General features: G+C 37.8%; 1 protein-coding gene across 1 annotated transcript in view; it reads left to right on the plus strand.

The window, feature by feature from the left end:
* Positions 1–14108, plus strand: part of ZPLD1 (zona pellucida like domain containing 1) — a 405680-nt gene that overhangs the window by 291181 nt on the left and 100391 nt on the right. The window lies entirely within an intron of this gene.

Consider the following 14108-nt stretch of genomic DNA (forward strand, 5'->3'; position numbering starts at 1 on the left):
TAATGTTCTCAATGGCAACCCACTCCAGTACTCTTGCCTGGAAAATTTCATGGACAGGGGAGCCTGGTGGGCTGCAATCCATGGGGTCGCAAAGAGTCAGACACGACTGCGTGACTTCACTTCACTTGCTTCATACTTTATCACTGGAGAAGGAAATGGCAACCCACTCCAGTATTCTTTCCTGGAGAATCCCACGGACAGAGGAGCCTGGCGGGCCGTGGTCCATGGGGACATGACTGAAGTGACTGAGCATGCACGCACGCACTCCCTAAATTAAGTCCATCTCCTCTAGAGTAATGCTTTTCTTTTTAGTATGAATTTCTGTATTTCATATTGCAGATTTCTCAGAGATCTTATCATGCTTTACTGCCTAAGTATACCTGAAAATAAACCATGTAAAGCACATCATAGTTCAGTGCAGAGTTGGGTGTTTTGACAGGTTCACTTTAGAGCAATTGGACAGTCATGTGACAGTTTGAACTGTTTCAAAATGTCAGAAATTAGGAGATTTTTTTTTTTCCCCTGGGGCTCAGGAAATCCTTTAGAGAAGAGACCTATTATTATTATTTTTTTTTATCATCCAAGCAATAGACATCTGGGGGCCAGATGATGACAGAAAGATGGGTGCTATAACTTTTGATTAATGTTCTATCTTTACTCCCAAGGCTTCCCTTGTTGCACTTCCTTCTCTTTGTGATTCTTTCTTGTGGACACAGGCTGCACCTAACTGCCTATGTGGCCCAGGCAGATAACTAAATAAATGAAGAAGACTGGTCCTCAGAAATGAACTTGATGTGCCCTGAAATGGAGATACTGTCACTACGCCGTTTCACTCATTGTCTTTTATTTCTTGATTAATTTAGTAAATTTTCCAGAGGCAGAATGGTATAACCATTTGGTTGGCCTGTCATCTTAACTCACGGGTCTACCTAGGTACTAAACTCTAAAATAAATGTATTATTTCTTGTTGAGAGGGCTTTAGCGTCTATTACTTTCCATCACAGTCCTCCAAACTACCTTAAATGAATATAAGTTCTAGGATAAACAGTGTCCTTGCCATGTACAGCTAACCTCAAACCACTTTGAAAAGCAAACATCATATTTTCTGTTAAAAAATTTCAATGTAGGAGGCTCTGAATAATCTAAAAAGCAGTAATTTTTACGTTGATTTTATAGTTCCATGACACTGTGCTTCATGTTTCTTTCTCATTTGGTCCCTAGGTATAAATTTAGGGTTGAATATTGAGACATAACTCAGGGAAAGCGATTCCACATGGGTCTAGGTTAATGTGGTACATCTATATAGCTTTCTGGTTCCAAAGATAGGACTGAGTTTAATATATAACCTGAGAACCAGATTGATGGTATGTTCTTTGGTGGTGGTCACTGTTAGTATCATTTTTCTTGCCAGGCCTTTAGATAATACAATGAAAAGTTAATGATTGTAATCTCAGATGAGATCTTCAATGTCATGGTTTTCTAATGTTGATTGAAGAAAGAATTACTGAGAATTATTTGCATTATGTGATGATGATAGGGTTGATAGCATATTGGATATTGAAAAAATGTAAATGAATCTGGACTTGAGAAGGGCCTATGAAGGAATGCTTATAAACCAGGCCAAAATGGATATATAATTTGTCATACCTTCCTCATTATATTGGAAAGTTTATCAGTTTTCAGAGTTAATGCTTGAAGGGTCACAGAATATGCCAGCTTAAAATATTCCTGTAGGAATTCAAGGCATTGCCACCCTCAACTATTCCATTTTGTTTTATTGATTATTTTTAGTTGTAGGTACCTGGAAATAGCAAATTCAGGGAAAGGTTTTCTCTGAATTCTCCTTATTTGCTTAAAGACAAATGCTCTAAAAGGAACTCAGTGGTCATCAATCCTAACCAGAGGTAGGGAGTGTTTATCATTCAAGGAGGATTAACTTATGACAAAATAGGACACTAGAGGTTGACACCACACCCAGATAAGCTTTGTCACAAACCATCATACCTCTAATCTGTTTTTCTAAGGGCCCATTCATCTTTTCTAAAAATCACTGACTGTCCCTTCAGAGTCCTGCATCTCCTTCCCCTTCCTGTATTAAGATGATATTTAAACCTGAATTCTAAGCCACCTCTGAAAGTTATTTATTTTTGCCCCTGCAGATCTTCTATGTATTCATGAGCTACATGTGTCAATAAACCACTTTTTTCTCTTGTTAGTCTGTATTTTGTTAGAGGGGCCCCAGTGAGAACTTAGAAGAGTAGTAAAATTAGGTGGAAAATTTTTTCTTCCTTCCTTGCAATGCAAATGCATGGCCTGATGGAAATGAATTAGGTCCCAAAAGTCTCCATGAGAGTTTCCCAAGCTACTGCAAATAAATGTACAATCTATTGTAAAATACTATGCTTTTCCCACAAAGATAATTTTAAGCCCTCGCTATAAACATACAAATAAACATAACACACATATAGCCCTAGCTATAAACATACAAATAAATATAAACATACATATAAAAACAGTATGCTTTCTATTCTAAACAGCTTCAGAGCAGATTCCTAACTTCTACCACAACCTGATTTCTACCTGTAAGTCCCTCCTATTTAGAAAATTTGTTAGCACTATCATATTATCAATGGAAAAATTGTAATAGCATACAACCACAATTTATATGCATATCTGTACACAAATCTTCTGAGAATAGGGCATCTGTGTTTTAAAATTCATAAAAACATGTTTTGAAAGTTTTAATTCAGTTTTAAGTCTAGCTTACTCAGATATTTAGAGCAAACAACAGGTTTTTAAGGTGTTTGGATTACCCTAAGAATTCACCATGATGTTAATGTCTTCATTAAGCCTGTCAGTTCCCTGCCTTGAGCTAGGGAAAGTAAAATCAAAGCTCAGCAGACATGAAGAGCATGGTTGACGTCTAAGGTTCTTCATGATAGACAGAGATTTCTAAACAACTGATGAAGTTGCGGTGCCATAAATTGATTGCTGGAATGGGCAGTGGTGCACCCCAGAGCTGTTTTTCCCTTTTCACACTCTGCTTAACTGGTCAGTCATAGCCTTGTGTTTAACTCAGTATTCCAACTTCTAAAAGATTATTGAACTGTTGCAAAGTGAAACAATATACAGGTTCATTTAAGCCGCTAAAATTGAAAAGTATCTCAAATAATAAACATGTAAGCCCGGTGCTGTCTAACCAGCACGGACAGCATATTAAACAGCAGAGACATTACTCTGCCGGCAACAGTCCACCTAGTCAAAGCTGTGGATTTTACAGTAGTCACGTATGAATGTGAGAATTGGGCCATAAAGAAAACTGAGCAATGAAGAACTGATGTTTTTGAACTATGGTGTTGGAGAAGACTCTTGAGTCCCTTGGATTGCAAGGAGATCAAATCAGGCAGTCCTAAAAGAAATGAGTCCTGATGCTGAAGCTGAAACTCCAACGCTTTGGCCACCTGATGTGAAGAACTGACTCATTTGAAAAGACCCTGATGCTGCGAAAGATTGAAGGCGGGAAGAGAAGGGGACCACAGAGGCTGAGATGGTCGGATGGCATCACCAACGTGATGGACATGAATTTGAGCAAGTTCTGGGAGTTGGTGATGGACAGGGAAGCCTGGCATGCTGCAGTCCATGGGGCTGCAAAGAGTCAGACATGACTGAGCGACTGACCTGAGCTGAAAGCCCAGTGATATCCTAGACTCCGAACTAAAAATGTCAGAAAGGTACCTCCTATTCTTTTTAAGTTGCAATTAAGTAAATTTTTAGTTTCTTTGGAAAATTATCCAGAAGGAGAAAGGATCCACCGAACATGTGCTTCTCTTTTGGTGTGCCGATTTCTCTTGATTTCTTTAAGTCATTTCACATAAGCTAGAAAGCTGATCTTCTTCCATTTTTTGTTGTGTGTGTGTGTGTAAAAGAAGGTTATGGTGTCTACTTTCCAAACATAAATCCTGAAACTAAATACATTAGACTTGCAGAAAGTTTTATGAAATACTTCAAAGACCTCACTAATTTTGACTATAAAGATATATTTAGTTTACTTCAATGGACATGAGTTTGCTCAAACTCTGGGAGATAGTGAAGGACAGGGAAGCCTGGAGTATTGCAGTCCAGTTCAGTACAGTTCAGTTGCTCAGTCATGTCCGACTCTCTGCAACCCCATGGACTGCAGCACTCCAGGCCTCCCTGTCCATCACCAACTCCTGGAGTTTACTCAAACTCACGTCCATTGAGTCAGTAATGCCATCCAACCATCTCATCCTCTGTCGCCCCCTTCTCCTCCCGCCTTCAATCTTTCCCAGCATTAGGGTCTTTTCAAATGAGTCAGTTCTTTACATCAGGTGGCCAAAGTTTTGGAGTTTCAGCTTCAGCATCAGTCCTTCCAATGAACACCCAGGACTGATTTCCTTTAGGATGGACTGGTTGGATCTCCTTGCGGTCCAAGGGACTCTCAAGAGTCTTCTCCAACACCACAGTTCAAAAGCATCAGTTCTTCAGCACTCAGCTTTCTTTATAGTCCAACTCTTACATCCATACATGGCTACTGGAAAAACCAAAGCTTTGACTAGATGGACCTTTGTTGGCAAAGTAATATCTCTGCTTTTTAGTAATCTATCTAGGTTTGTCATAACTCTTCTTCCAAGGAGCAAGTGTCTTTTAATTTCATGGCTGCAGTCACCATCTGCAGTGATTTTGGAGCCCCCCAAAATAAAATCTGTCGCTATTTCCATTGTTTCACCATCTATTTTCCATGAAGTGATGGGACCAGATGCCATGATCTTCATTTTCTGAAGGTTGAGCTTTAAGCCAACTTTTTCACTCTCCTCTTTCACTTTCATCAAGAGACTCTTTGGTTCTTCTTCACTTTCTGCCATTACTGCAGTGTCATCTGCATATCTGAGATTATTGATATTTCTCCCAGCAATCTTGATTCCAGCTTGTGCTTCATCCAGCCCGGCATTTCTCATGATGTACTCTGCATATAAGTTTAATAAGCAGGGTGACAATATACAGCCTTTCCCATGCTCCTTTCCCAATTTGGAACCAGTCTATTGTTCCATGTCCAGTTCTAACTATTGCTTCCTGACCTGCATATAGATTTCTCAGGAGACAGGTCAGGTGGTCTGGTATTCACATCTCTTTCAGAATTTTCCACAGTTTGTGGTGATCCACACAGCCAGTGGATGTTGGCGATTTGGCCTCTGGTTCCAAACTGCAGATGTGTGAACAAAATAAATGATCAGCTTTGTATTTTTGTATTTATGCATGTTGTTAAGCAGTAAAGGATCACTGTTTCAGGGAATTATACTTAAGCTTGTGGGGACCTAATTTTGTCAGTGTTCCTTTCCTCTGTGAAAGGTGTTGGCAGACTTCGGTCTGCACACTAAATCATAGCCCATAGCTAAAAGTGGTTTCTACAGTTTTAAAGTGTCGTCAAAAGGAAAAACCCAAAACAAGCAAACAAAGGCACCAAGAATATAGAACAGAGACTATAGGTGTCCTGCAAAGAAGCAAACATTTAGTCTCTGACACTTGACAGAAAAACTGCTCCCCTCTCTTTATAATAATCCACCTTCTCTCAGGTACTTAGCATGGATTGTACTGTTAGTTTTGTGCTGGAAGGAAAGCTTGGCAACAAGAAAAATCATCAGAAACCTTTCTCTAAGGAGCTTGTCACAGACTTCTTTCCACAACTAACTTAAACTTCAAAAACAGTTGCACATTTTTTCTGAGTGTCTTCATGCAAATATGTTGATTTTTCCCATTAAGATACAATAGACCATGGTTCAGGAAAATATATTTGGGGTTATATACCTCAGAATCGTAAATCATTGAACAATTTTTGAAAAAGAAATTGCTGGAAATCTGGAAATACATCTGGTACATTTATAACATCTTATCTCAGGTTGAAATAATATGAATTGGAGGGGAAAGTTATTTGTATAAATTTGTATTTTGTATTATGGTTGTATATTGGAACTAAAGATTTCTAAGACCAAAATTGAACTAGAAAATTTGAATGCATAACAGTAAAAATTTAGCATTTCTACTTAGGTGACTGAATTGATAAATTCAGACACCATGTCAAAGACAGCTGCTGGCCCAGACTTGTACTCAGCATTGGTGCTGTTCTACGAGCTCAATGTGCCTATAAAATCATAGAATCTGGCCAAAAAGTCATTTGCTCAGAGTTGCTTTTACATTAAATATTTCCAGTATATCTCTAATTTTATATTCAGTGACTGCTCATATCCAAACTTTTATCAATGTACTCTGAAGAATAAGAGTATTTTAGACAGGAAAAACAATGTAATTTTGAGATTTTTGAATTCTGCTTACCGTTGACAGTAGTGGGTGGGGAGCTGTCTGGGAAAAAGTAGACATGGCAGGAATCTTCCTTACTTGACACATAAGAAGATAGATTCATATCCACTCATTGTTCTGTGGATTTTTTTTTTTTTTTGGTTAAATTATTTACTGCGTTTGAAAGCTAGAGCTTTGAATTGGTAAAAATTTTAATTAGAAATATCTCTGGCATTTAATCTGCCATCATTTTGCCATTTACCAATGAAATGTGTCAATAGAAAATCACAAGTGTCAAAGAAATGATTTTACAATTAGCATACTTTTAAGTACTGGCCCACTCTGTCCTTTACCAGGGGCCTCAGTGATTTTTAGAGAGAACATAATGCAGATCTTACAAGGCTGCGTTTAAGCCCTTGATAAGTTGGAAATTGCTGTGGAACTTAAATTTTTGAAATATGTTTTTAGTGAAAGATAAAATAGATGTGATGACATAAAGAAGCAAAACAAGTAACAACCTTTCAAAGAGATTCAACATAATTGTTACAAAGTGAAAAACCTTTTAGAACCTCCCATACATTTCAGCAAAAATTGCAGTTGTTTTCCATTACAGTTTTTATAGAGCTTCTGTAATATTGGTTCATAAAATGTCTGCAGAAATTATCTACGGAAGTTGGAGGAAGAAAAGACCTGCTAAGGCATCTATTTCATTTACAAGCCATCAATAACTAATGTAAGACACAACAATAATGCAACATTAAGGTTATACATTTAAACACAGAAGTCAGGAAATGCAAAAATCAAGGATCTCATAATAACATCAAACACCCACAGTGCACAGATAAAATATTTTTGATTGCTAATTATACTGTTAAGTGTTATAACTTGAAATGAAGCACATGAAATATGAACAGACTGATGTTCCCTTGAGATACTTAAGTTGCATTTCCTGGCTTTTACATTTAAACTGGAAACTTTAAAAGTTTCATTGACATAGATTTTTCTTTTTCATTTCCTTCTTTTATTTTTGAATAAAATAAAAAAAAATCCATTGATCACTGATGTCCTTAAGAGTGCTAAGAGTTACTCTTAGCCTCTATTGAGCTTTCAGAAGTGATTTTAAAATTAGACTGGTAAAATTAACCAGAATCTTGGTTACAGTCCTCAGGATGTGGTCTTCCCTGTTTCTGAGCATGAGTCTGATGTTGTGGTTTGACCCTTTTGTTTAAACATGGAGCTGCCTTCCCCAAATAGATCGACTCTGTCCCATGTTTGTAGATTTCTAAATTTTACAAAGTACAATTTGAAAAGAAATATGGGTTATTTATCTGGAGGAGGGTATGGCAACCCACTCCAGTATTATTGTCTGGAGAATCTCCATGAACAGAGGAGCCTGGTGAGCTACAGTCCGTGGGGTCGCAAAGAGTCGGACACGACTGAGTGACTAAACACATGGGTTATTTATATGTCAACATCTGATAAATTTTGATCTGAGGAATGCTTTTTAAGAGGGCAGAGTCTCCCTTTCAAAACACTGCTCTTAATAAGGGTAGTTAAAAGGGAGAAGACAGGAAAAGACCTATCCATGCAGAGTGCAGCAGTAAAAAAAAAAAAAAAAATTACAAAACTTGGAATGTGAGATTAGAAATGGAATATAAACTTAAATTGCAGAATTAACATCAATGAGGCAAAAACATCAATGACGTAAAGGAAAAAAGGACTTAGGAAATAGATGACAACCTTCATCAATACTCTACTGCTTACGGTGTAAAGTCCAGATGCCTAATATCATAAACAAAGTCTTCTCCAGTTTACCTCCAACTTTACATCTTGTGTTAGGCAGAGTTGCAGACCCCCAGAGATGTCCTATGTCCTAATCCCCGGAACTCACGGCTGTGTTACTGTACATAGCATAACCAGGTGTGGTTAAAGATATTGAGATGGGGTGATTATTTCCGGAATATCTGAGTGGGTCCAAAGTAATCATGTGGGTCCTTAAAAGGAACAGAGGGAGGCAGGAAACTCAGAGGAGACACACAATAGAAGCAGAGATTGGAGTTTTGCAATTGCTGGCTTTGAAGATGGAAAGTGGTCACAGGCCTAGGAATGCAGGTGTCCTTTAGAGTCTGAAAAATCAAGCAATGGATTCTGAACCTCCAGAAGGAAGATGGCCCTGCTGATACCTTGATTTTAGTCCCGTAAGAACCATTTGGTCTTCTGACCTCCAAAATTGTCAGACAATGAATTTGTGTTATTTTAAAGCAACCAACTCTGTGGTAATTTGTTGCAGTGGCAATAAGGAAACTAATACAACTTTATATACTCACAATGACAATATCATATTACTTTATCTCAATGATGCCATCTATTATAAGACATAAAGCTAATTAGATAAGAGACTTGGAGGTGGGTACAAAACACAAACATTTGTTTTATGAGTAAATTGCTTATCTTAATCAATGCAATAGAATTATCTTTTTAAATACGACAATCAAATTTGAGCCACATTTTCCATACAGTCAGAATCGAAAGATTCTTTTGATTTTCTTTAGGCTCTTAGAAATCATGTAGTTTTATCTTGACATACTACTTTTCATAACCCACGTCCACAATTTCCTTAGAGATAGACATTGTCATTTTGAGGTGTTCTGTTTGCATTTGCTTCTTGTTCATTCATAGATCCTGTTTTTCTTTAATTGAATTACATGTTGTTGGAAGTTTAATAGCTTCTTTTGAAAACCTAGTAGAAGCATTTGTCAGGCAGATGTTGGTGACCCAGAGATAGTCCTCATGATGCATGAATCAGCCATGCTGTGCTTCACTGCCTTTAAAAGTCTTATGATTTATTCTCAAACACTGGCAATGTCTTCTGTCTCTAATTGCATTACCTGGATGTGACAGACAATCTTCTGCACACTCAAGCTACTTCACAGTGTAATCTTTTTTGAAGATGTTTCAGTGACAATTAGAGATCCATATTTCAGTGAAAATTCAACTGCATGTAACACTATCAGTGCAAGAACTCAAATGAGGTAATGAGCAAAAACACCTTTCAAGCAGACTGGTTTCCTCTCCTCGGGAAAAAACAATTGAGTTGCACATTACTCCTCTGCTTTTCAGCTGAAAGTATTATTTTATATTGACTATTTGGTACATCTTGCGTTTTAGAGACATTAAACAAAAAACTTGTCCTTTTGGGGTCCAGAAAATATGGTAGTGATATGAATAGCTAACACAGCATAATCCAGATGAGGAAACTGAGGTGGGGAGGAGATAAATAACTTCCTGAAGATCACAAGGTTAACAGATAGTAGAGTTAGCACTCACATAGAGTGTGCTATCTCTCTCTAAAGCCTACGTTTTTAACCACTGCACCCCTCACCCCATCTCCTGTTCTTACAACTTATACTAAATTTCTTGGTGATTCATCAACACGCGGTCTTCTTCTTAGCCTCTGTGTGGTTAGGTGCATGGTATCCACTTCTACCTGGCAACATCTCTCAGCAGAGTGGCTAAAGAAATGTGTCCTAAGTTTAAATGCCTAGTGTTCTCCCCCTACTACTTACTAACTAGGCCTTAGTGACCTCATTTCCAAAATGCAGATTATTTAGTTTATATCTTAATTTATATCTCATAGATTTGCAGCAAGGGCTAAGGGAGGTAATACAGATCAAATATTTAACAGCAATGCCAGGGGAATAAGACATTATACTTAATGAGAAGGATAAGAGGAAGAAAATAAAAATGACACGTATTTTGTCCCTAACAACTTCTACCATTTTTCATGGCATAAAATTTTGATCCCCTTCAGTTCAGTGACAGTCAGCAAATGCATTTTGACCTTTGGCTATGTGCTGGTTTCACTCTCATCAAAGGAATTAATAGTGCTACAGGAAGTATAAAGATGCTCTGTAATGGGGAGAGACCCTACATGTTGTCAAAGAAAAACAGCCAGCCACTAGTTTAAGGTGGTAGAGACAGTTTATTCTGTAATTTTGCAATAAGGGAAAAGAGACTTCAGTGTGGCCCTGAGTTCAGTTCCTCATAATGTAAGTACAAGTGAGGATTTATAGCCAGAGACCAGAGTGAGCAGGGTCAATGGTGAAAGATTACTAAGAGCAGACATCAAGGGTTGGGGGATTCTTGCTAAACCAACTTAATAAGATTCTTGCTGAAGGCAAGATGACCAGATATCAAAGGGAGGGAAAAGGACTTGATCAGAGCTGAAGAGTGATCACATATGAATGATGTAGGAATGACAGCAGATTTCTCACTAAAATTTGATTTGGCAGGGATGGACATGAAAAGCCAAGGTCAATACTATCTCAAGAGAAGAGCTAAGAGAAGTCTAACTAAATTTTAGTCAAAGAGAAACTCTTTGTCATGGGCAAATTTGGAAAAGAGTAGGAGAGCTCTGATGAGGTATTTTAAGCATTAAAAGTCTTGAAATTTGAAGAGCAGGGATGTTTGGTCTTTGTTATGTAGGTTCCTCTATTCTGTCCACAAGGGTATATTTCTAGGTCTGGGGTAACACAATTGCATGGAGTAGCTCAGTTGGTAAAGAATCCACCTGCAATGCAGGAGACCCCGGTTCAATTCCTGGGTCAGGAAGATCCACTGGAGAAGGGATAGGCTACCCACTCCAGTGTTCTTCGGCTTCCCTTGTGGCTCAGCTGGTAAAGAATCTGCATGCAATGAGGGTGACCTGGGTTCAATCCCTGGGTTGGGAAGATCCCCTGGAGAAGGGAAAGGCTACCCACTCCAGTATTCTGGCCTGGAGAATTCCATGGACTGTATAGTCCATGGGGTCGCAAAGAGTCGGACATGACTGAGCGACTTTCATCATCATCATCATCATGTGAGTTACTACTCCTTATTGCTGAGTGAATCTAGAAGATGACATTATCTACTACTTATTCTGGATACTACCTCACTCACATTTCCCTGATCCTGAATAGGCACTGTATCTCAGTGAGATTATAGCAATTTTTTTACTGAAAAATTTTAAATTGTTTTGTATTTTGTATTTTATAGGTTAGGCTGTCCCTTTCACTAAGCAGCAAGGCTTTTAAATTCTCACATTTACTGATTACACTTCCTCTAAAGTGAAAGTGTTAGAAAGTGAGAGTGTTAGTCTCTTAGTCGTGTCTGACTCTTTGTGACCCCGTGTGTGGACTGTAGCCTCCTAGGTCCTCTGTCCGTGGAATTTTCCAGGCAAGAATAATGGAGTGGATGCCATTTCCCTTCTCCAGGGGATCTTCCTGAGCCTGGGATTGAACCCAAGTCTCCTGCACTGCAGGCAGATTCTTTACTGTCTGAGCCATCAGGGAAGCCCTGTTAAAACCTTTACTTGTTCCAAAGGTATGGCAAACCAAATGATAATGTCTCTTTAGCATTTTTTGCACAGTTGAGTTAATGATGATGGATCACTTTCACCTTAGAAATAAATGCATGTTTGAGTGCGCTTGCACATGCTTTATAGACACATACACGTGTGCGTCCAGAAAGAGCAAAGAGGAATAGTTTGGAGCCATTTAAATAGTTGCTTTGACTTTAGAAAAAAATAGGAAATTAGAGACAAATATCAAAGAAGGGAAAAAATTTAGGAACTTGAGAGAAACCACTATTTTCACTATTCTTTAACCTTTGATACATTATTTATCTAGTAGGTTGCAATGAGCTTTAATATTTGAAAAAGGTCAGATTCATGTACCACATTTGAATAATGTAGGCAGCAGTGGTCTAGAGAATTATCATACTTAGATGAGGAAGTGTGATTTTCCAATCTAGTTTCACTTCTGCCCCGATTTGTTGTTTGACCTGAGGTGAGTCATTCTCTTCTTTGTCTGTTCATGGTGATAATGAGATCTCTTTTTTCCCTTTCTAATATAGATGTTGTGAAGAATGCAATAATATTCTAACTGACCTTTCTCCTTTTACACTGTCTTCTGAAACTACCTATATACGAACTTCTGAAAACACTGCTTTACACTCAGTCTTCCTATTCAAAAATCCGCATGTCTTCCCATGGTATGGTATCCAAAGGCCTCCCATTTTTAATACCAAGCAATTGCTGACCATCTTCAATGTGCCAGACATTGTGCTGTGCACCATTAATAACTTTTATTCTTCAGACGACTGTGAGCATAGCTACTAATGCTCACACCCTTTTAAATATAAAGAGACTCCTCAATAGCACAAGTCTGAAGACAAGCCCATTGGATTCTTGGCTTTTGCTTCTTCTACATGCTTATTCATGCTGTTGCTACCTAGCTCTTACCTTTACAACCACACACACACATATACACACACGCACACACACATGATCTTTTCTTTAGAACTTTATATTCCCAAACTGCTTTCAAAAAGGATGCAAGATGGGACAATAAAATTCAGTTATACAGCACCATTACATTATAAACAAACAAGAGCTATGTAAAAGAAGAGAAAACAGGCATTTGATCTCCAGAATGTTTCCCCAAACCGTTTACTTACCTGTGTTTGCTCTGGCTCCACTCCAAGCCTCTTGCATGGCCTGTACCAATGGCCCCCTACATTTGTAGTCCCCCTCCACTGTTAGCCTATACTATTCAAGTGCCATACGTAGGGTAGAGTGACTCTTTTAAAACATAAACCATGGTGTCTGGTTAAAATATTCTACTGGTTCCCATTATATTTAGGGTATGATGTCATGACTTCTCTCTCATGTCACACTCAGATCTCAATATTCATCTCTTTCCTTTCCTCATCCACTTCACTTCAGTCATTAATGACCTTCTTAATAGCATATCCAGGGTGTTTTGCTTTTGTTGTTGACCAGCCCTGGAGTGTTCTAAACCTAGACTTTTATGTGAATAGTCCCTTCTCATTGTTCAGATTTTAGCTTCTAGTTTTCTAGTTCTAGGTCAGTATGTGTAGACATACACCATCCTTTTTTTAATGACCGCATGGTATTTATCTTATGAAGGCAACTTAATTCAGTTAACCTGTCTTCTATCACTAGGCATTCAGATTCTGCCCAGTGTCTTCTAACTACAAAAATGAAAAATACATCTGCAATATCAATGACTTTTTATACATATCAACATAGTTAAAGGAGATTATTTATAAAAACCATTTAATAAATTAGAATTACAAGATCAAAGGGTATGGCATGATTATTTTTTATAAATTTTGCCAAGCCAGAAAGTTTAATTTTATTTTTTACAGCTTTATTTAGGTAAAATTGACAAATAAACACTATATATTTAAGGACTACTACATTGATGGTTTGATATATGAATACCATATATCAAAATATATGGTGTGAAATAATTATCTCAATCAAGTTAATGAACACATCCATCACCTCACATATTGATTTTTTTTTTGTTTGAATGTGGAAGACCTATTCTTTCAGAAAATTTCAAGCATATAATATAGAATTATTAACCATAGTCATCACGCTGTATATTGTTGTTGTTCAGTCATATCTGACTCTTTGCGACCCCCATGGATGGTAGCACACTGTATATTAGATCCCAGAACTTATTCATCTTATAAGTGAAAGCTTCTACATTTGACTAACGTCACCCCATTTTTTTCTCATCAGCCCTTGGTGACTACTGTTCTACTCAGAGAGTTTAATTTTAAAGCATAATTCAGTGAAGGACATGTTTAAAGGCAGCATATTAAAAAGCAGAGACATTACTTTGCCAACAAAGCTCCATCTAGTCAAAGGTTTGGTTTTCCCAGTAGTCATGTATGGATGTGAGAGTTGGACTATAAAGAAAGCTGAGCACCGAAGAATTGATACT

This window comes from Cervus elaphus, chromosome 31, assembly GCF_910594005.1.
Source record: "Cervus elaphus chromosome 31, mCerEla1.1, whole genome shotgun sequence".
In the NCBI taxonomy this organism is placed as follows: Eukaryota; Metazoa; Chordata; class Mammalia; order Artiodactyla; family Cervidae; genus Cervus; species Cervus elaphus.